The 22,192-nt window shown below is 37.0% G+C and overlaps 1 long non-coding RNA gene across 1 annotated transcript in view; it reads right to left on the bottom strand.

Moving 5' to 3' along the window:
* Window positions 1-10,211: 10,211 nt before the first annotated feature.
* LOC112137834 overlaps window positions 10,212-22,192 on the bottom strand; it is a 35,630-nt gene continuing 23,649 nt past the window's right edge. Inside the window, exon 3 of the long non-coding RNA XR_002917629.2 lies at window positions 10,212-12,246. This is a non-coding gene — a long non-coding RNA (uncharacterized LOC112137834). The remainder of the gene's footprint in view (window positions 12,247-22,192) is intronic.

The raw sequence follows: 22,192 nt of genomic DNA, 5'->3' as shown, positions 1-22,192 counted from the left end.
GTTTATTTTAGTTGGTTTTGTCAGAATTTAAGTGACCTCCTCGTCTGTCTTTGTACAACTTTATTTAAACAGAGTACAAACAATTTTTAAAATGGCTCAACACATAGTAATAATTACAAACAATAAGGAAATGTTCAAACTAGAAATGTTTGGACACTAATTACTGGTCTATTGATTGAATAATAAACCCCAAATCTAATTGAAAGCAGAAGCCTAGGGGACAGAAACACTGTCCACTTGGGTTGTAAGCTGCACTTCAAACTCATGAACTTTTTTTGAACTTTAATGGTTTGAGGCACTTCCAGGTGTGGAAACGACAAAAGAAGTAGAATTACCTGTGTGCCAGTGGATGTAAAGTAAATGTGGACAAAAGGCAATTCATAAAATAAGGAAAGTAAAAGAACTAGCAAAAGGAACATTTTTATGACATATTAATCAAGGGACTTTAGGGGTTTAATCAAATGAAATTTTAATAAAATCATTCACGTCAAATCACTGAAGAATATAATGAGGTGGAAACATTAATAATGTTGTTTAATCAGCATCTCTTTTACAGATAATGGCAGTGTTGCTCGAAAAAAAGGCTCCCAAGGACGTCGAGAAAGAAAAAAATGTAAGATTGGGAAATAAAATCTGGTTATTTCCGACTTCCTTCATACACAGCATCACATAAATGACATGAAAAATGATTTGGTTGTGCGCTCAATCATTTTTTGTTCCAATGACAAAGCTGACTCTTCTATAATTCATTTGAATAGAACAGGCTAATGAAGAGGAAAAAATTAAGTAGAAGGACCACCGCTAGCTCAGAGTATCAATTTGTTCCCATGCATAATTGAACTGATTTCCCATGGAGAACACTGAGTGGAAACACAGGCGGGAAGATATGATTGGGAAAAAATATGATCAATTAACTGGAGCAAGGAGAATCAGGATGAGAGACGAGTTCAGGTGTCGAGTCGTGTGTCTCCAAACAAGAAAAGATTACAGCTAAATGGAAATAACTTGATCAGAAAAGGGTCAAAACTGTGTATTAAATGTTAATGTATATAGTAATAGCAGAAAATATAAAAATATTTTGTTGCAAACATTCCAAAATAACTTTATTTATAGATTTTGAGATTGAAAAAAAAACATTAAAAATACTAACACTAAATGTGAGCTTTTTAAATAGACTGAAAATACAAAGTTCGCTAAATCTGGCAAAAATGAATGTTATCATAGCCACAATTAGTGCAGACATGTCAGTTTAAATGCACTAATATGAGCATAAGCAAATGTAACATGTAAATGACAGAAAAATAGCAGCTATGTCATGTTAACATTGCATCCCTGATGTGTGCTATTTGGACAATTTGTTGACTATAAGTTGCCGATGTACCTATTTAACCGTCTAACACCGAAAACACCTTGTGATCCCTCCCATGACGAAGGTGGAGAGGTTTTTATGTCTGCCACAGACAACAATGAAGATAAAAAAAAATCCTTAAAAATAATGTAAATGCACTGTCTTGTGGGGTCCAGATGACCCCACTTTTAATGTCAACACAAGGGTTACACCTAAATGTTCTGCCCCCAAAGTTAGTGTCTTTTCAAAGGTTGCATCAGACTCTTGTGGATTAACGTTAATCAAAGCTGATATTCACACTGGGCTCTGCGACGCGCGTTCAAGCGACCACTTCCACTGAGACATCTATGTAAACGTGCATAAATGTACATTTCGAACTTCTGTGTTCAAAACAAGTTCTTAAGTCAAGTTTTGGGCTCTACGTACAAAATGTGCATCCATTGTACGCCCTTTAAAAGCTAAAACAGTAAAACTTTGACCAATTGGATTTGGTAGTGATGCATGGATGGCGTCCCTTTAAATTCACTGGACAGCTAACAGTTTAAAAATTAATAATGAGGAAGAAATTAACAATTGTGGTTTGTATACGACTGGAATTCTATGACACCAAGTCTTTCAAATATTGGAATAGAGCTGAGAAAGAAAAAATCTGGATGAAGATTCACCAGTTTGGCTTTGACATTTTGTACTAAGCCTCTTCCAACTGTAAGTTCCGTATTTCTCAGACTAACAGCCGCTACTTCTTTCTCGTCCTTTGAACTCTGGGGCTTAAACAATAATTTATAGATTTTTGTAGGTTAAAAACACTGTTCAGAGTTTATATACCCAATTTTATAACATGTGTGGCTTGAGGCAGAAGTGCAGCCAATAATCATGGGTGACCAAAGTGGCCACATTTGGCCCGCCAAAGGTCGCAAAGTCATAGCTGCAGAAGCCGTGGAATCTTTAGTTGAAACCTTACCCATTTCCAATTGTTTCTCTACGATGATCCAAAACTCTACAGCTGTAATATACTTTTGGCCTCCGGGTGGCGCTGTTAGCACTTTCTTTGCCAGTGGCTATGGTTGAAACAACCCCCACTGTAACTTCCGAATATTCTTTATTTTCCCCTTTTGTTTCATGACATGAAAAAAAATACTGTATTTGGCACACGGGATCTCATTTAGATTTTGGTCTTTTTAACGAAAAAGTTTGGGCATCCCTGTAATATATTTACATTTTTTAAATCTATTTAGTGGGTGCAACTTATATTCAGGTGTACTCTATAGTCCAGAAATTACAATACATTGGGTAGCAACAGTCCAGTGTAAACACAGCATGCAAAAACTCTTTTAGAACAAAATAAAACCCATTTTTCCCACATTTCCAGATACCATCTCTGACCATCACCACACCCCTCACACTGATCCAATGTGGTTGTGTTACAGTTTATCCTAATTTTGTGACACATTTCAGGAATGAAAGTCTGCTCCACCCTTCAAATGCCTGATATCCAGCTGTTAGCCTGACAGCGAGAACGTTCAGGCATCAAAGAGTCATTTAAAAACCCGGTGCAGCTGCTCTGCTCATGAGCAGTATCAGCGTTCAGGGCTGTGCAGCAGGACAGCAGTTCATTCACCTCATCCTCCTTCAATCTGGACGCTCACGGAGCTTCAACAATGTGAGCCTGAGTTCAAAAGACCTTTTTTTCTGCTTTATCTACAGCTGACAGTTAAGAAGACGGACACTTCCAAACTTTGACATTCAGCTCTTGACCTTCTTCCAGCTCTTTGTTGGTGAACCCTGTAGCCCCAGACTTCTACTCACAGAGTTTACAAATGGCAGCCAAAGGTCGACCCAGAAGTTCATGCTCATCATCTGCAGGCATGATAAAGGTTAATAAATAAACCGGCAAACTCATGTGGAGGTCCCTCTCTACTTTGCATTCCAATTAATCAATTTGATTTTGAGAGACATTTAGTAGCACGAGCTTCTCATCCCCTTAAAAAAAAGACAAACTGCAGTAAAAACAGAAAATTTTAGGAATAACCTGCATAAATCTGTGATCACTATAAAGAAACGCCGCTGGCGTTATCGATGTTGGGAAATGGGAAGGTCAAAGATGCTAGAAGAAATTGAAGAAGCATCATCATGCCGGAAAGCTTTCTCTACGCACTGACAGCTACTTGGATCTTCACCTGATACAGCCCTCGGGATGAGCTGGACGTGTTTTTGCATCCTTCTCCCTTCTGTCCATCAAACTACTTTAGAAAGCATCAAAGCTTTTTACCCTCGAGGAACATAATGAGGCGTGAACATCCGAATTAGATATCTTGGGTTCTAACTAAAGAAATGGAGAAGTGCAGTTACATGAGCCACTGAAAAGCTGAAGGTGTTCAGGGAGACGAGTCAAACCATACTCTTCTCCAAATGGCACTTTAAAGACGGAGTGAGATGGAGGCTACAATGCATTAGGGGTCACAGGGCTGTCAACTGTCAGGCCGGAAGGCAGAGCAGCCTCACACAGTCATTAACTGACAAAGATGAAGAGAAGCAGGTCTGGAGAAAGACGTCTAATACTGAAGTCCTGACTTACTTCTAATCCAAATTTACAGCAGCTCCTGCCGGCTTTTGTCCACACACTGATAGGCTTATCGCCCGCAGCCAGGAAATGCAGTTAAGACGTTTTTAGTTTTGCACAAAGGTTTTTATAAAGAACCAATCTAAACCCAGTTCTGATCTCTGTTTGTTCTGACTAAAACAAAATGGGTGGAACGAAGAAGTCTTTAGCTTCTCTGTTAAGAAGGAAACTACAGATCGTTCTCTCCCAGATGGTCTTTATGCCGACAATCCTATCCTAAAATCGAATAACAATTTAATCCCAACATATATGTCTCTATCTCCAACAAAATAAGACATTTTCAAAAACTGCACGTCTAAAATCAAAGTACTATATTGTATGGACAAAAATCCTAAAAATCCTTTCACAAAAATCAACTTGTTGTGTTTACTGACCTGAAACTGATTGTCTGTTGTACACAGCACTTAAAATTGCTTTTTAAATTCGAAATGTTTTAGTAAGATTTTAATATACTATGAAACTGCACCACTTGATGGATTATTGCACGGTAAAAAGTGAAACATTGGATCAATTAACAAAAGTTTCGTAGTTTGTTACATTTAAAAATATACTTTATTTTCAAATTACATTTTTGAGTTGCTGGTTTTTGCAACTCAACAATAATTTGATGAGAAATAATCATCAAATTTCAGAGCTTTTGCTAATTTATCCAGTGTTTGACTTTTTTCAATGTAGAGCATTATGGGTATTGTAGTCAGCAGCCTGATAGCTTGATAAACTCTGCACGTTAGCATAATATCATGATGTGGCTATAAGGAATAGCACCAGGGGTTTGAAATGTTTGAAACAGTTGCACGAACTATTCCCAAAAACATGAAATCATTTGTCAAACTAAAGGTGGCAATGATCTACAACTGCTTTGCTCTTATTTTTTAATTTGTTTCTAAATACAGACTTTTAAACGTGTTACTAAGTGCAGATTGAGTCACTTTTGAAAGGATTTACTTTTCCTTTACCATTGCAGAAGCACGTTACCCTTTCAGCCACAGCTTCAGTCTTAACTGTTAACTGTGAAGAAATTAAACAAAAGAGAAAAATAACAGGCAAGTAGAAAAGCGGTAATACCCCCTTGGGTTTAATTGTTACCTACATTAGCCAACTTGCCTGTGCTCTTTTTCTGCAGCTAAAATAGCAACTTTTGTTCATCACAGCTGTTTTAAAAAGCCACTCAGTTGTCAGTTCACTCATTCGTTTAACTGTGCTGCAGTCTGGTAAAGCAAAGCCTGCTGAGAAACAATCGTTGCCTTCGTCATCAACATGGCATGCAGACTTAGCATTACTTCAACTTAGCAGCATTAGCATTTTAAAAATTCTAATGCTAAAAATATTAATACTAAATAAGGTCCTGCATTTTGCCAGGCCACAATTGAAAATAAGATTTTTTTCTTAATCTGTGTTGCCTGGATAAATAAATATTAAAGTAAAAATGTGCCCTGGCCCCTTAAGCCTTAAGGTACTTTCCCTGTTCTCCCAATTGAATTACATAAAGCGATGAAAAGCCAGAAAAGGAAAACTATTGCATATTATTTAAATGTAGTTATTTTCTAAGATAACTTTCATTGTTTTTGGTTTAATAATAATACAATAGTGGCTCAAAGTAAAAAATGCTTAAGAATCTAATAAAAAATTGAGAAATGTATTGAATTTCTGTTTTACTGAACATCATGTCATTGATTCTATCAGCTGACTTAAAGACCCATTCCAATGAATATTGTGTTTTTGGTGTCTTAACATGTTCTTGTAGTATTTTTCTCATGATATAGCACATATATAAACAAAATTAGGAATAAAACTGTGTTTTTGAGTATCTCTTTTTATTCAAATCATGATGGATCAGGAGCAGATGAAAACTGGATTTTGAAAAAGCTCAGGTTTGTGACGCAGCAGCTGCAGTGGGCGGGGCAAAGTCTTTCTTCTCCATTTCAAATCATCCACTTGCAAACAAATACATCCAATAATGTCTTTGTTTTCCTCATCTGAGATGGAATCTGGATCAAAACTGTGCGGCTGGATGGCTGCGATATTTCTTGCCGTTTTTTTTGCAATGCTAATGTTAGCTTGAGCTTGTGAGGTGTTTGTTGGTAGTGGTAGAAAGTGTAAACAAAGGCATGCTGGTAAATTAGCAAGGCTTCTGCGCCGAGGGTCCAGCCCACAACCTAAAAGTATTTCTAATGAGCTTCTGAAATTCTGCAGAAAATATCCTTTAAAAACAACACTGGCTTTTTGATTTTAGCTAAAAGCGGCATAATCATAATTAAACTATACTATATTATACTATACAAAATCTCTATGGGGGCGCTGTATTGATTCATCAACCTCCATCTATCTCTCTTCTCTAAGTCTTTTGGCCAACACATCAAGCTTTCAAATAGTACAATCTTGTTTTTTTTTTTCTTTTTACTTTGAAGTTTTGTCTCATTTTGTCAAGATGAACAGGATGTTTTATGACTTTGTAAAATGTTCACAGCACCAATGATCTGAATTTGCTTGGTTTCTATGGTAACTTTATGCAAGAGGCCAAATTTCAAGAGTTTTATGGAAGTCACTTCCTGAAATCACTACGTTCTTGAAGGTACACAAAAAAGAAAATGAACTTTAATACATTCATAATTTATTGTCCTAATAAACCTTGTTTTTGGGGTGGACTTAGCATCTACCAAGAACCTTGATAGATTCATGTTTTTTGCATCGCCTGATCTCAATCTGAATGTTGAAGACCTGTTTTCTTTTTGAGCATTGACTCAGTCACTTTTCACAGTGAGCTTTTGTGATTGCTCACTGCAGGGCACATGAAGGACTTTGTGTCTTCCTTCCATCCTTTGTCCACATTTAACCAATTTGGCTCAGAGTCTGTAGTAAAAAAAAAAAAAAAAAAAAACTGTCTTCAGACAGTTCCTGCTGGATTGATTCATGCGCCTGTGCTTCTCATTTCTCAACCAGCAGACAGCAGGAGGGAAACAGAAATTACAGACAATGGTGGAAATTAACTTTTTCTACATCATTCAGAGTCTTTAAAGGAGTCATTTTCATTTGGGTAAACCGAACTCTACATTCTCAATTTTTGTAAAATAGTCAGAAAACTGAAAAAAATGGTGCCGAACTGCTGTTATTTTTCATAAAGTATGTTTTTTTTTAAATGTTCTCCATTTTGTTGAGCCGACAGTTAAAGACAGAACTTGCATTAAGAAGTACAAGTGAAAATGTCATAGAAACCATTACATTAATACCAAAGAAACATCAACCAAAAGGGAATTTTATTTTCTCCATCAAATGAACAAAGGTTGTTTTTTTATTGTTTAAAAATGTTAGGACTGGTAGTGATTTAGAGCATCCATCCTTTTAGAGCAAACAGGCAGATAATGGACAGCTTGACACAACATGATTTACATGTTAAGGTTTGTTGTAGGTCAATTTGTGGTCATTAGTGGCCATAAAGTCAAGCCAACGAAAGCGAAAGCTCCTTCACTGTGCTGACCCCTGAAGGGATAAACTGAAAGCTGAACATTTTCTAAATCAATTTACATTTTCCAAAGTGAGCAAAGTTTCTTATTGTAGCACCAACACTGAAAATCTCCTTAAAAATAACAGATAGCTTGTGTCTTGCACGCCAATGAGATTTAGGGGTTTAATTTTTAGCAGCAAAACTGCATTTTAGCAAAAGTTCTATAAATAAAACTGAATAGCAAACATAACTGTATTTTATACATTTAAAAGCTCACATCAGGTATCTCTGTTAATGTAAAATTCGTCTTTTTCAATTCAATGAATCACCAGTGGTTGTGTAAACACATCCACTAGTCTTGTATGGATGTAAATCCAGTATTAGAGCTATCATTCACTAAATAACTCGACAGTGTTTTGGCATTCATCTCTGCAACTGATGCATTAACAGTTCTATTTTTACATCGCGCTCCAAGCTGCATCAACGAGCAGAACATCCGGGCCAGAACAGACACAAAACATCAGGAACGATTAGCTCAGTAAGCATTGGTAGATGCAATTTAACCACAACACCTAAGGATCATTTTATTGGTAAATAATGTTATTGACAAAGACAAATTACAAAACAGTAAAACAAACGTCAAGTTCTTTTGGTTTTCTTTTATTTTATGCGTGAATGTCTTTAATTTATGCCATGTTTTTACCTCAGCCTGGTAACAAGCACACCTCTGCTAAGATTCTCACACAGATGTTGCAGTATTTTACAACAACACTTCGCAGTTGCTAAGCTACTTTCAAATGAATCTGTGTACATCTTTTCTAAGAAGGTCAAGGAGCTCCTCTGCATCTCAAAGCCACTAGAACACTCCAACAAAGATCACTGCGAAGAGCATGTGAGTAAGCTAGCAAAACAAGACCAGTTATTGGCCGTTTTGCTTCCAAGGATTGGGGTCTGAATTGAGTCAACCATTACTTAGAAAATACAATATTGATTCATCCAGCTCTCTGTTTGATACTTCAGACCAAAACAGGATGTTCAGATTCAATAAATACATGAATCTGATAGAAAACTATGATAAACTAAATGATAAACTACTATTCTATGTAATCAAATGGGGAGCTTGTGAAACAAAATTGAAATTATTGAGCAGTTTGGCTTTAAAGACCAGTCTTCAGTTTCAGATTTGCATATATTTTTTTATGTTTTACTTGTTTTGGAACAACTTATTCTCAGCTGATTTTTATTATTTGTTTTTGTAGTAACTGAACACAATGAACTACATTAAGGACTTTCAAAAACAACTGCATCTAAAATCATTTTCAGGCTTTTCACTAATTAGTTTGGCCTCATAGTAGCATGAAGTGATTTATTATTTAATTACTTAAGTTTTTTTGACTTTCTTGCTAATTACATCAAGACTTCCAGCTTGTAATTTAGTTAAAGACCAAAATGTTGCGGCATTACAAACTGTTAGATATTTAAAAAGATCACACATCTTTAAACCTATTAAATTATTTTATATTTGCTAAAAATCATCAGATGAGAAGTTGACTTTACAGCACCTTTTATCTTCATCTTTATGTTCTTAGTTAATATAAGTAGTATGGATGTTTGAACCAGCTTTAAATAAGATGAGATGGAAGAAAAAAAAGACAGAAGTCTGTAAGGAATCAACATATTTTCTATTTCTAATATGCACACAAATATCTTTCCACTGACTTAAATTTTCCGGAGGAAACTGGGAGGGCGAGGATGTGTGGCGAACAAACAGCTGACGCTCGTATGTAAATGTATGCAGTGAGCACGTGTCTGTGGAGACTGTCCATCATTTCCACACATCGACTTCCAGGAGTGATATGCAGAGTGCAAACATAATTACAGTCCTCGTGCTTAAACTCCAGCACTTTCCCAGCGTTTGGAGACTGCAGCTAATCCAATGAGGGGGTCCATTGTCATGCAGCTTATCTTTGCACATTTCTTGTCCTTCTCCTAGTTTTCTGTTGAGACTGTTGCATAACTATGCAAATGGGCGGTGTCACTCCCACTGATGGTTGAGGCTGTGCCGAGAAACAGATTATTATTATTCCACCTCTGTTAGGAGAGGAACCCTTGATGTTAATGCTGAGACCCTCCGTTCTGAATGGTAAGACACAATTTAAAATGTATTTTAGTTTGATCAAATATTAATTAGAGTGGATTTTGTTTTGTTTTACCAAAATAATAATAAAACTATGTACATATAATTTGAATGAATTTAGCATTAGAGAGTTTCCGGTTTTATATTTTATGTCTCTGGGATCAAATCCCAACACAAATTGATTTTTTAAATAAAAAGGATGGAGGTGATATAAATCAATACTGTAGAGTAAATAGACAGGAACCTTCTTAAATTATTGCCTGACATTTAAAAGGTTTGAGTGGCTTTAAATGTTAATACATTCATTCCTGTAAGCTGTAAGGATGGAGGATTTTTTTTCCCTCCCGTCATTTCTGAAATCTTGGAGAGGCCATACTCTACTGTTTTAAAGATGTCTACCATTAACTACGGATTAGGGATGTCACAATTCAAAGATTCTACATCATTGAACCGACTCGTTGGAAATTGAATCGTTGCATCCCTACTGAAAACCAGTATGTTTTCGTTGAAAGTTTCAAAGACATGCTGTGCTAAATTGAAAAAAAATTTTGTTATTTATTGTTTTCTTACATAACAGTGGGCTAGTATAAGACAACTGAGAGTTTTTTCTTTATTGCTACTTGCTAATTAGCGTATCAAAAATATTTTCTCTTTCTTTTTAGTAGTTTGCTGCTGTTTTGTAAATTATATATTGAACCGAAACATCTAAAAATCGAATTTGAACTGAATGGGTAGAGTGTAGAGATAGACCGATATGTTTTTTTTCAAGGCTGATACGATACAGGTATTTCTTAAAATCTGATTGGCCGATAGCCGATATTTACGCTGATAATCATTTGCAATATTCATTTAGAAAAAAATACAAATAAAATGGGCAACATGCTGTCAATGTGCTAAACTTGTGCTATTTTTAGCATTCTGCGAGCCTGTAGTTGATATAATTGTTATTTTTCTAATGACCTCAATCAAGACAACTTCTGCACATGTAATATTTTATTTTTCCAATTCCACTACAGCAGTTTCAAATATTCAATCAATTAAAGGCCAATACCGATAGGTGTCAAAATAGCCAATATCAGCACCAATGCCGATATTGATATTGGCATCGGTCGACCTCTAGTAAAGTGACCCATTTCCTTCCTAATATGTGTGTATTCTGTATGTTCGCAGTGACTCTGAACTTGTCTGTAAGAAGCATTAGCCACGCTAATGTATTCACAATACTCCCAACTTTTCTTGCAAAACATAGAAAAATAGATGGCTATTGCAAAAGTCAAACGTTACTGAGACTGCAGTAACTTCCAACCTTGTTTGTAACAGGTAAAAAAAAAAAAAAAAAACACTGCTGCATGCTAGCCACATCAACGTATTTGCAATAACACCAAGTGCCATAAAACCTCACAAAATCATTTCAACATCAGCCAGAATTATTCCAAATATAAATTTCTTGAGAATAAATTAAGCCTTTTAAATGCTCTAAGGTGGAAGAGTGGTACCTTAGATTACTTTAACCATCGTTTCATGTTTCCTATTCGTTTCTGGAAGAGGTCAAGAACCATCACTAGTCGACATTTGAGCAGCTCTACTGAAGCAAATGGAGGAAAATGCCTTGCTAAAGGGCTCTACAGAGGGTCAGCTGGCCATCTGCCTGAGAGCTTATCATACCCGTGTCCCAAACCACCAGACCTCCAGGGCCCCCAATATTTCTAATCTAAAGTAAATAAAGAACTGCATTAAAACGGAGACCGCTTCTCTCCATCTTAAAGGTCAGCTGCTTTTCAAAAACCAGATTGAATGATTCCTAAAAGGAAAACCTGTTCAGGTTCCTCCAACAGCTGCTTTAGTGTGTGCAGTGATCCTTTTCCTCTTCTTTTTTTTAAACATTTACATATGATTTTCATTTGAGTTTACCACTTCCAACTTTCACTCAGTACGGAATGTTTGTGCCAAACATCAACAGTGATCCAGGTTTCAGTTGGACCTCGTGACGCTCAGGCTGCCCAACTTTTGCAGCAAATTTGAACAGATGTGTTCCGGTTTGATCTCACAGGACAAAGGCAAACACATTTGCATAAGCATTCAAGTGATGAATTATTCACCGTCTGAACATTTGACCTTGCTGTTCTGGACCGTGGAGACCCCCCCTCCAGCCTGCTGCAGTACGTCTGACTGTATTCATACAGTCTTCTGCTGAGGTGAACAACAAAGTCTTCTGAGTCGGCTGGCTTTGTGGGGAATTCTCCGATGACGACACGGACCTTTAAAGCCTGATGAAGGTTTGATGCTTCACAGATCAAACCTGTGCCAGCTCTGTCAGCTACACGGCAGTGCACCCCCTCTCATCTTTCTAAAAAAAACAACTGAGCAGTAATTGAAGCAAAAATAGGTTTCTCTCAGTGTGCTCCACTAGTCTCTTCTTCATTTCACCAGCTACGCAAAGAAAAAAAAAAACTGCAGAGGCGGTCAGAATAATCCAATCAGCTTCTTTCTACGGTTTTCATTTGCTCTTAATTGCCTCGCCAGCTTTTTAGAGGTCACTCACCACATTGCAGATCACGGTAGGCCAGTGGCACTGCTTTCTCCATAATGGGCCCAATTCTCTGCAGGATTACCGGCAGCCGCGCCTCCACGTTCTGTGAGCTGCTGAAGCCATTACCCTGCATCCACCAGCCGAGCCCTGCAGCATGTTGATGATGCTCCTGTGAAGAACCACAGCAGCACTTATGCTTGTTGTCTGGTGCTTAAGCATGGATCTATGTTTGTTAGGTTTGTTTTTTTTTTTCATTTTTAGCCCTTCGCCTCCGAACTACATCAAACCTGAACTGTTTACTTGATTCTAATCGGAGGTGCAAACTGCTTTATCTTTTCTTTGCTTTCTGACAGAATAGTCTTCTTTTCTCTTAATCTAAGAGTCGTCTTTCCATCCTGAACATATATGCAGCGTTCAGCGCTCCAGCTGCTTTTACATCTTGAGCTGAGCAGATGAAAGACGTGACTGAAAGCTGTAGTGTTGTGAGGTCTGCTGCCTGCTCTGAATGTAGATGAAAGAGATTGTGTTTTTTTTTTTTTTTTTGGGAGGATGCATTCATGAGCAAACAATGAATGAAAAGCTATCTAAACAAAGAGAAAGAGATAGGAGCCGCTGCATACATCTACACACAAACAACATTTACTGCAGGACTCCTGCATGAATGCACATCTAACCGTTTCTTTGATGAAAGCTTCCGTTTGTGGGGAAAACATCCTTCTAAATGCAGGTGTCATAGGTTTGATTGTCACAGCACATGTGATGCCATCTTCCACTGTATTGCTGGTATCAGAAATTAGTGGTGTTACAGCCCCAATAGGCACACCAGCCTCAGTCTAGGGGAAAGACCAAAAAGGGGACCATAATATAGGAAATAGGACACCAAGAAGATGAGGAACACCGTTTATTGACAAAAAGAAACTGTGTCCTGTAAAGCAAAAAGACGTTATTGTGCTGGTTAAAAAAATAAAAATGCATAACAAAGGGATTGGAACCTCGGCCAAACAGAAAATAAGTCAGGGAGACTACGGACTCAGCCACGTTGACCGGAGTCATCTGCTTAATTGGATCTAACTAGCAAAAAGGAACAAAGCAAGCCCGCAAATAAAGACTGCCAAGGAACTAAAATAACAAAACCCAACAGCGTAAAACTGCTGAGGACATAAAGAGGAAAAAGAGAACCAAACACACCAGCACAACTCAAACTCAAAGACCTGCTGCTCCTCAGCCTCCTCTGCTCTGCCTCCCTGCCTCCTGGTTGAGGACCACCTCTGTCTAAATTACCTGGCAGGTGCGGATCAAGAACATTAGGCTCACCAGCCAGGTGAGCAGAATGACAGGGCCAGGGATGCAGCACAGCAGCAGCAAGACATAACAATAGATCAGATTCAAACAACATGATTTAATTTTAAAATTTCAATTAAAAAACAGCATTTTTTTAATTAAAATAATACTTTTCATATAACTAGTGGAATAAAGTAAAAATAAGTACCACTTTCATTAGTGAAATGATGGAATAGGACATTAAAAAATAAACAAAAAACATTATTACCAATAAATTAGCAAAGATATTTTAAGGAAAATGCCACTTAAGTGGACAGAATGGATGTGTATTATCTGGACTCCAAACAGCACAAATTCTGCTGTTGCATTGAGTTAAATAATCAGGAGTCAACAGGCTCCACGCTGTGCTTTTATTTTCATGCAACTGGCTCCAGATGCATTACGTAAGACACAAGCCTGATAGATGGTTGATGATAAATACATAAAGAACAAAACGGCTCATTATCACAGACAAAAGACCAAAGGCAGTGAGTTTACACCAGCAAACACACACACAGAGTTAATTATTATATTTCCTCAGAACTGGAACACAGTCTCCTGCACATGTTGCTGTGTTTTTTGCCAAAGCAATATCACACATTCTGAGGATAAGTCTGTTCAACGATGAGGGATCAACTGCAAAGCTTCTGATTTCTCAGGAGACTTCGGCGGAGAGCTGATGGATTGCTTGTTGGGATGTTGTTGAGAACCGTTGCTGATGATGGATTGGACGGGTCCAAATGCACATGTTTATTTACGTGTGCACAGTTTATTTATCACACTGGATGGATAGTAGTTTCCAATGTCGTACTACTGGTAACTGCATCCATTAAAAAAACTGAATGAGGGAAAACTTGAACCCCTGATGACCCAAACAACTGATGATATGTTAACGTAAGAGTTTTTTTTAATTACTAGTAGTCCAGTAAAATAATTACTAAATAGGCTTATCAAAAATGTATGCATGCTAATTATAATGCATTATTAACCTTACTCCTTAGTTTAGATTTTTAACTTGGGGCAGAAACCTGCGACGCCAGATCTGTACCTCCTTTCAGCCAGATCATCTGATCTTTATCCCAAGATTCTGAACAGTATTACACCTTATTCCAAGCGAAGAAGAAAGTATGAGCAAAAAACTATGTTTAGAACCACAACTGGATACTTTAAAAAAATGTTTCCTCAAAAGAGTTTGAGAAATTCATGCCTGAGCGCATATAGAGTTAGCATTAGCCGTGCTATGGGAAATTCCATTAAACGTTAGTTAGCATCAAGCTAGCGGACTCTGTGTTAATCTATTAAGCTTAGATCAATTCAAATTGGTTAATCGATTTCATAAACCCAGCCCTAGGAACTGCAACATTTGACACCGGTTGATTTTCAGAGTCAGGTCAAGGAAAAGCCAAATTCCTGAAAAAAGATCAACATTAATGGTGCCTTCTTTCATTTTCTGTCTTAGAAATGGCTTCATGAATGCCTATTCATGCATATAAATTCATTTCCAGATGTTAAAATTATCTAGACACAAACTCAGAGCAACATAATACAAAAATCACTCTTCCAAGTTATTGTTTATTAAGTCAAAGTCAAGCCGAATCCCTTTTCTGTTCAGACTAAAGGAAACACCTTTAAGTTTTACCCCCATTGATTTAGAGCCCTGCCCATACGCAGCACCGGACCGTATCAGATGGCAAAAGCAGCCTTGAAAAGTTTGTTTGATTTAAAGCCTCCAGTTCGTTATCCGTGTTGGTATAAGGACTCTAATGATTTGGCAGGTTAATAAACAAACCAGCAGCAGTGTAAGCCCTAGAAAGCGGGTCAGATCCTGAAGGAAGCTGGATTCATAAATAAATATCTTTCTGCACCCGTTCTTCATGCCTGCTTTACCACAGGGGAGTTTCTGTCATCTGTTAACGGGACCGTGGATCTGTCTCCACAAGGTTCCTATTTCATGCTCAGAGTCCAGTCTAATCCGTCAGACTGGACTCCTGACAGCTTAGATAAGCAGGGAAGTTTCAACACCCCCCCACCACACGTTTTCTGAGGCTGAAGTCTCTCAGGGGGGTGACTTGACGACAGTAAACATACCAACACAAGTCTGGCTTCCTTTGGGGAATTCTCAGAGCCCCACAGCTTTACCTTCAAGGATGATGGAGATGATGGACCTCTGATGGGGTGGGACGGGTAGTGGTGGTGGGGGGGTGTTACTCTACAAATAAAGAACAGGTGCTCCAACATTTATGTCTCACATGTTCAGGTGAAGCTATGAAAGAACATCTGAACAGTTGTAAAGTTGATGTCTGGCACTAAAACAAACATCTTCAGAGGATCATAAAGATTTACGACAAACTGCTGCTCTGCCTTAAAACCTGTTTTTACATAGAAAGATACATTTACAAAATAAAATAAAAATCCAGGAGCGATGGAGGAGTTGGATTGAGTTTCTATTAGCTGTCAGAACAGAGTTTGTTTAGAACAGATTACATGTGTCTGGTTATAGAATTGAAGTCTCCAATTTAAAAACTTGTTTTTTATTTTTGTAATAATAGATAGAAGGCACACTCCCTTCTACTCCCTAATGAAGCAGATTTTTTTTTTATTTATTGTTTATTTTAAAGAGAATAAATTTATAAGGAAATAATTATTTGAAAAAAGGAACATTTATAAAGACTTTCCAGGGATTAAAGAAAACAAAACATCTAGAATAAATGTGAGAGAGAAAGTCTGTACTTTCTCTACATAAACTGGATCTGTTGGGACTTGAAATAGGTCATTGAAATGGTAAATGGTGTATGATTATTTAGCAATTTACTACTTTCTTAGAAGTACTTTACACTGACTGACTCACCCATGCAAAAACACACTTGCGCTGAAGAAACACGAAAAAATTAAACTAAAACAGTTTTAATTAAGCTGACAAGTTAAAATTTTGAAGAAAAAATTTCAGGCAAATTTTTCTTTTTTTTAATTAAACTTTTATTGTAAAAAATAAAAACAGAAATTTGGACTGTAGTCATTGAGAAATAATTGAATACCAGTTTGGTAAATTAATTTAAAAACTAAAAAATTTTAGTTGATTTTGTAACTGAACATAAAAAGTTAAGAATAAACTCACATGACAAATAAAGTTCATTCTCTTTAAATAAAATTTAGTGTGTTATAATAAAAAATAAAACACATGATTATATTGACATTTTAAGAATGTAGTTAAACATTTTAAGACCAAACACATTTTACATAAATAGTTTCAAAGGGTGAAATCAGCAGATCACATCTGAATCGCCTTTTTCCCAGGAACTCTAATCAACTCCAATCATTTATGCTTTTTTAACTTTTTGTTGTTCACCAAAGAGACCAAGAAAGTATAAAAGCAGATTCCTTAACAAAACTCTGACAGAAGGAACAAACGTTTGCTGTCTAAAACCCTAACCGAGCCACAAAGCAGCTGTTTTCCTCTGACACATGTGCTCTTCACGGCATGGCGCTCCGAGCTGCCAAGTCTTTGTCATCGTGTTTATGTAAATACCACCTTTAGTTAAGCTGCAGGACATGAGACGGCCAGCACAAACACAAAAGCCTGGCATTTCTGCCTCGCCTGTGACATTTGCAGAGGAGCAGCTGAGGCTGGGAGGACCGTCAGCGCTCCAGAAAACGGTTCTGATTTAACTGTCTTCATTCCCTCTGCAGACACTTACTCCAACAAACATCTCCGGGATGGAGAGCCGTGTCTGAGGAGGGGGATGCTACCGCTCACAGCATGATGAAGACATAAATGCGCTAGATTCTGAGTCATTCAGACAAAACTCCACCTTCGAGGAGAAACTTTTTTCACTGATATTTCATCTGTAGATGAAAGTGAACAAAAACTTCCAGAGAGAGGAAGAAGCCAGGATTCTGTCAGTCCATTTAATATGAATAACCTTTTCTTACGGAGCTGCAGGTTTATGAAAAGTGAAATATCAGTGCAAAATTGAATATTGATTGTTTTTCAGTCACGTTCACACTGGACGTGTGTTAAGCCCATGATGTTCTCACTGGATGGTCACTAGCTGATACTAGCACATGTCACCACCTGCAGTTGGAAGAGGCTTCATGGAAAATGTCAAAGCGGTGCAAACATTACAACTCTTGTTCCAGACGTTTTATTTCACAGCTCTATTCCGATGTATGAAAGACTGGGTGTCATACAATTCCAGGCGGGCACAAACCGCATTTATTAATTTCTCCTTTATGATCAATTTTTAAATGGTTGGTACTTCCGGGAATTGAAAGGGACACCATCTATACCTCACTATCAATGTTGAGTCCCTGATTATTCAGGCTTTGACTTGGTTTCACTTTCAATGCGCGTTTAACCACATTTGTTCGTAGAGCCTGAAAATGATCTTAGAAACGTCTCTACCGCCGCATAATCACAAGAGTTTTGAATCCGGAAGCCAAAAACATACATCTTCTCATGTTGCATAAACCTGTGAAAGGTTTCTTATACTAAATGAAGACTTTTTATACAATGTTACTCTTTTGTACTTAGTAATTAACACATTGATGAAGGCATTTTTAAATTAGCCCACATGGAGCTCCAGACCAGTTGAAACCAGTTCAGTTTTTTGGCCAATTTGTTCCTCATGAACAAACAGTATAGCTTAGCGGGTGTGACTCACATTTGTCATTGGAAGTGTTCACTTACATACGTGCTGGTGAAGGTGGTGTCAACATCGCCTGCAAAACTTAAAAAGGACATCCATATAAAAGTTTCTGAAAATTTGACAAGCAAGACGTAAAAAAATAAAAATAAAAAACTATGTGAATGCATAAGTGAGAAGGGAAACATTAAAATAGTTTTCAAGCTTGGTTTGTCTTCAAAAATATATTCTTCTGTAAATGATGTTATGGGGAAAAGAGAATACAGTACGTCTTTTATTTAGAACTGTCCAGTTACTTCACGAGATATTATCAGAGCTTGTTTGATAATTTATTCTAATAGTTTCAACACTTTGTAAAATAAATGTTTGTATTGAAAATCCCCCATGATACACTGTGCGGACATTTATTAACATTTTGCATTATTACAGACAAATTGGTTATATTAACGAATTTAATTTGCTTTTTTTTGTTTAAAAATTTTAAATTAAAATGTAAAAATAAATTTTTTTTTAAGGAAGCAGATTTGGTGCAGATTTTTTGAGTTTCTTGAAAAAAAGTGTTTCTGTTGTTTGCCTGAAAGCATAAATACTGAGTAGCTTTTCAGTATTAAATTAAATCTTTGGGAACATGGCTTAAGTGAGGTTTCAAAGTTGAGTGTTTTCATTGGAAGAGGTTCCTCCCTAATGAGGAAAATGATCCGGCCATTCTGAGATTGCTTTGAGTTCACTACAAAAAAAGAACCCTCTCCTTCAGCATTTGGTGCTTCTGTTGCTGTAAAACAGCTTATGTGAACCTTCCTACCAACCCTAAACATCTAAATCTAACAAACCTAATTTCTATCATTTTATTTAACATGAAAAATCAGAGTGGAAAAGACCTACATGCCTAAAAAATTCAAAACAAGCTCAGAAAGTTTTGCTTGAAGTTGTTAAGAGACTTCTCAACAGTTTTACGGTTGGTAGAGCTGGAATGAATGCCTGATCCAATTAGCATCAGTGTGTGGGTTTCATGCCAGAAGCCCAGATGTTTTTTTTTCTAAATAAGGAAACCTGCAAATGAACTCACGTGGAGAGGTGAGGAGGAGTCTCTTCAGTGTTTTACATGCCAACCCGCAGAGTCGAACAGATCTGGCGCTGCGCGGCTCAACGTCTGCATGAGCACACTTCAAACTTTAACTTTGACTTAAATTTATAGTTTTTTAGAGACTTATAGTCAGAAATCAAATTCTTATCTCTTAAAATTAAACTGTTTTTTTATTTGCAGTCGATTCAGGATCATTTGAAGTAAAAGAGGAAGAAGTTCAGATGAATATTTTTGTTGCTTTATTTTCCCGAAACGTTGCGTTTCAAGCAGGGACGCACTGGGTCGCACGCTGAGATGACTCCATGTTTTTCATTACAGATTCATTCTAGTGAAGGTTAAGTGTGTGGAGCAGAAACACTACAGTAATGAATATATTTTTATTTCAAACCCACATAAATGTAACAGTGAGTTTAATTTAACACCACCCACCTCTGCTCTACACCAACAGCTCAAAATACACAAATTCTGAAACTGCAATCCAATCCTAGATGCTACACAAGGTGGCTGTGGCGAAGAGGTACAGCCATTGACTGTAAAATCACTGGACATATCAACCCCTCCTCTCTCGTGTTCTAAACAGGAAGTACCCGCTGGTTCCAAGAAGTCAAAATCCCATAGACTTCTATTGAGAAAGAGACAGTTATTTCTCAGCCATTTTGCTAAAACTGCATCCAGTTGAAGGAGTGTGGACTTGGACAGTAGTTCCTTTAAAAACGTGACTCAGACCATCTCGGACCAATCGCTGTCGAGGGATTTTAAAATGCCAGCAGCCATATCAAGAAGTCACGGTGACGGCTTTGGCCTGACTTCACGAAGGCCGAGTCCTGAGGGTTTTTTAAAAGTATTTACATGGTTTTAAATTTGTTGCATCTTTCTGAGTGCTCTGGTTCCCTGGGTAAAGTCTCCATGTCCCAGGAATGACTGGACCAAAGGTCAAGTCTCCAGTATCAATATTTTTTTTTCTAGGAATTTTTTGTTCTCAAATTCCTAATTTTTCAGTCATTTCCAAGCATGCTTTTAGTAGTTAATAAAATTGATTTGAATCAATTCAAGCACAACAAATCAATATACGACTCATAAAAATATAAATCCATTTAGTACATAAAGCTAAAGTCTGCTAGCTTGATGCTAAGGTTTAATGGAATTTACCATAGGTAAACTAGAATAAAGATACATTGTTGACTCAATGAACATCTTTATAAACTCACAGGCTTTCCAAACTCTTTTAAGGAAATATTTTTTTAAAGTAACCATATGTGGTCTATAGCACAATTTTTTGCACATACTTTCTTCTTTTGGAATAAGGTGTAATGCTCTAGCTCGATCGCCACCTAGTGGCCAAACTAAAACGCCCTCTGGGAGAAGCAGAACAATGTTTACAATCTTAATGATCTGAACATTTTTGTTAGAACTTCTCCTTTAGAGAATCCATGTAACTCTGTATGATATTAACTATCTCATTATTTCACTAATACATTTTACAGTGTGTGAACTTTATCACATTAATATAATGTATTTCTAAACAAATGTGTATCAGTGTGTAAACTAAAAATTTAATTGAATTAAAGAATCGAAAAAAAAAATCTAAATCGAATTGATCCAGGTTTTGGTGAACCGTTTCTGAAAATTATTATTAACACTTTTTGGGATCCTCCTATATTTTTATTTTCCATTTTGTTACATATGCCACAAATTGAAATACAAGAAAACTACTCTAATTCTATCATGTGTTGTCATAATTTGATCTATTTTTTTTTTTATGAAAAATACTTTATATTGGGAATATTTTATCGGGTAAAATTTACCTGAAAAAAGTGATGGTGTAGCTCTTTATAGCAAAAGTGTTCTAGTGTCTTGCAATCGTGCGTGTGGTGAGTGTATCGTGAAGTACTCAGAAGGATATTGGAAGTTGCATGCACTTATACAGGTGATGTTGTCCTATGGTGTCCTTGCCGTTAGTAAGATGTAAATATTTTCTGTCCTTAAATGTATTTTGTAAAATATTTCAGCTACTATTTATGCACCAATATTAAGAATATTTTCAACCACATTTCTGAAAGTTCTGCTGCTTTTCAGAGCTTGGCCTTGAAAACTTTGCTGTCTGTCTGTCTTTTTTTTTTTTTTTGAGATTGTCATTTTAAAAGACAAATCCTTAAGTCAATTTTTCCTCATATCACCAGCTGCTGTGACTTCCAGTGAATGTGCAGCAGAGCACTAAGAAAACAAGCCAAAGCGTGAACCCACATCCATCATGTGCTCCCAACTCTGATGTAAACTAATGACATTGGTTTCTTAATCATAATGAAACTGGCTTGAATTCACAAGTTTCCTGACACAGCGATGGATCATGCTTTGGGAGCTTAGTTCCACTTGACAGGTTCATTCTCTTTCATTTACTCTCCTCAAGCAGAATAATATTCTTAAGCAGAAGCATCTCCTGAAGTGTTCTCCTCCTCAGAGGGCTTCTTTCATCTGGACATCCATCCACCTGCTGCTGCTTTAAACTCTAAAACTCATTTCCATTAGTTTATTTGCATATTTTCAAATTTTTGTTCAAATGTTCATCCATGAAAGCTTCAAAAGCTACAGAAATGATCTGCTTTGCAGCTGGGTTAGTTTCAAATCAGGTGAAAACAGTTTTCTTGAGTTGCCTTCACCTAAAACTGAAAACATCCTGTCTCATATTAACGCAGACAGACTTGTGACTTTTTATTTTCAGACTGTTCCAAAGCTTATCTGCAAAATTTCCAGCTGATCCAAAACGCTGCTGCCAGAGCTCTGAGCAGAATGAGATGAAGACACATTTCTATAATTCAGCTTCTCTTCATGTGCTGCTTGTTAAGCCAAGAATTGGATTTTTAAATTGTGTTCTTGCATGTTAAATTTCCATAAAATCTTCAATGAGGTCCCTATTTTTCAGACAAAATACTTTCATCTACCAGACTGTTTTTGCAGCTTTGGTTTTAGAGCTGGGTTTGTTTTAGTCTTTCATTTATAAACCTCTTTTAAACGAGTGTCTTCGCCGTCTCTCTCACACTTGACTGGGAGACCTCAGCCAGGCCTTTAAC

The sequence above is a fragment of the Oryzias melastigma genome, linkage group LG10 (genome assembly GCF_002922805.2).
Source record: "Oryzias melastigma strain HK-1 linkage group LG10, ASM292280v2, whole genome shotgun sequence".
Taxonomy (NCBI): Eukaryota; Metazoa; Chordata; class Actinopteri; order Beloniformes; family Adrianichthyidae; genus Oryzias; species Oryzias melastigma.
This window is presented reverse-complemented; position numbering and strand designations above follow the sequence as displayed.